Raw genomic sequence first — 2,560 nt, forward strand, 5'->3', positions numbered from 1 at the left:
ATTGTGATTCCACCAGAGGTTCCTTTGTTGTTGAGAATAGTTTTGGCTATCCTGGGTCTTTTGTTGTCAGGATGATATTTTCTAGATCCTTCCATTTGCCTAAGAATTTCATGAAGTCATTGTTTTAAATAGCTGGTAGTACTCCATTGTGTAAATGTACCACATTTTCTTTATCCACTCCTCTGTTGAAGGATATCTGGGTTCTTTCCAGCTTCTGACTATTATAAATAAGGCTGCTATGAACATAGTGGAGCACGTGTCCTTGTTACATATTGGAGCATCTTTTGGGTATATGCTCAGGAGTGGTATAGCTGGGTCCTAAGGTAATACTATGTCCAATTTTCTGAGGAACCACCAGACTGTTTTCCAGAGTGGTTGTACCAGCTTACAATCCCAACAAAAGTGGAGGAGTATTTCTCTTCCTCCACATCCTTGCCAGCAACTGCTGTCACCTGAGTTTTTGACCTTAGCTATTCTGACTTGTGTGAGGTAGAATCTCAGGGTTGTTTTGATTTGCATTTCCATAATGACTTAAGATGTTGAACATTTATTTAGGTTCAACCATTCGGTATTCCTCAGTTGAGAATTCTTTGTTTAGCTCAGGCCCATTTTTTAATAGGGTTGTTTGGTTCCCTGGAGTCTAACTTCTTGAGCTCTTTGCATATATTAGATTTTAGCCCTCTATCAGATGTAGGGTTGGCAAAGATCTTTTCCCAATCTGTTGGTTGCCGTTTTGTCCTATTGACAGTGTCTTTTGCCTTACAGAAGCTTTGCAATTTTATGAGGTCCCATTTGTCAATTCTTGATCTTAGAGCAGAAGCTATTGGTGTTCTGTTCAGGAAAATTTTCCATGTGCCCATGTGTTTAAGGATTTTCCCCATTTTCTTTTCTGTTGGTTTTGGTGCACCTCATTTTATGTAGAGGTCCTTGATTCACTTAGACTTGAGCTTTGTACAAGATATAAGAATGGATCGATTTGCATTCTTCTACCTGCTGATTGCCAGTTGAACCAACACCTTGTTCAAAAAGCTGTCTTTTTTTCCACTGGATGGTTTTAGCTCCTTTGTCAGTGACAAAGGATCAAGTGACCATAGGTGTGTGGGTTCATTTCTGGGTCTTCAATTCTATTCCATTGATCTACCTGCCTATCAGTGTACCAATACCATGCAGCTTTTAAAATTGCTATTACTCTGTAATACAGCTTGAAATTAAGGATGGTGATTTCCCAGAATTTCTTTTATTGTTAATAATAGTTTTCACTATCCTTGGTTTTTTTTCTTTTTCTTTTTGTTTTTCCAGATAAATTAGCAAATTGCTCTTTCTAACTCTGTGAAGAATTGAGTTAGAATTTTGATGGGATTGCATTGAATCTGTAGATTGGGTTTTGCAAGATGGCCATTTTTTACTACATTAATCCTGCCAATTACTCCTGTTGAAACCAGCTTCCTTGGGCAGGGTTTGGGTAAGGAAGTCTGTGGTGTAGATGGAGACTGGAAGGATCCCCAGGTGCTCTACTGTTCCTGTGCTCTGCATGCTCCTGGCTGGTTCTGCATTGGACAGTTACTGGATTGAAAGTGGCCACCTCAACTCTGAATTTAGGAACGAGAGCACTCCTGGGAGAGCAGCTTTCTCCTGGCGGGATTTGTGTGAGGAGGGCTCTGGAGCAGCCTTAACTCCTGGGTGCAGATTGGCATGGAGTGATATTAAGGACCAATGATTATTAGCTCCTGTTTTTTGACATTGGTGGTACGAGAAAGAGAAAGAGGAGAGAGAGAGAGAGAGAGAGAGAGAGAGAGAGAGAGAGAGAGAGAGAGAGAGAGAGAGAGAGGGAGGATGATTATTTTCTTGTGTTTTATTTTTTGGAGGTGTAGTTAACCTCCTTGTATTGGAGTTTTCCTTCTAGTATCCTCTGTAGGGATAGATTAGTAGAAAAATAGGGTTTAAATTTATTTTTGTCATGGAATATTTTGGTTTCTCCATTTATGATGATTGAAAGTTTTGGTAGTCTATAGTGGCATATGTGGTCAGTATATTCTGACAAGACAGTATATTCTGGCTTCTAGAGTCTCTGTTGAGAAGTCAGGTGTAATTCTGATAGGTCTGCCTTTATATGTTACTTGGCCTTTTTCCCTTGTGGCTTTTAATATTCTTTCTTTGCTCTTTAATTTATTGTTTGATTATTATGTGGTGGGAGGTTTTTCTTTTCTTGTCCAATCTATTTGGTGTTATATAAGCTTCTTGTACTTTTATAGCCATCTCTTTCTTTAGGTTAGGGAAGTTTTCTTCTATGATTTTGTTTAATTTATTTTCTGGGCTTTTGAGCTAGTAATCTTCTTTTATTCCTATTATTCTTAGGTTTGGTCTTTCATAGCGTCCCAAATTTCCTGGATATTTTGTGTTAGAAACATTTTAGATTTGGCATTTTCTTTGACCAATGTATCAATTTCTTCTATCATATCTCATTTTTTATTTGAATTTTTTTATTTATCTTCTATGCCTGAGATTTTGTATTTAATCTCTTGTATTCTGTTGGTAATGCCTGTAGTTCTTGTTCTTTTTC

Source organism: Mastomys coucha, unplaced genomic scaffold (assembly GCF_008632895.1).
Source record: "Mastomys coucha isolate ucsf_1 unplaced genomic scaffold, UCSF_Mcou_1 pScaffold15, whole genome shotgun sequence".
Classification (NCBI taxonomy): Eukaryota; Metazoa; Chordata; class Mammalia; order Rodentia; family Muridae; genus Mastomys; species Mastomys coucha.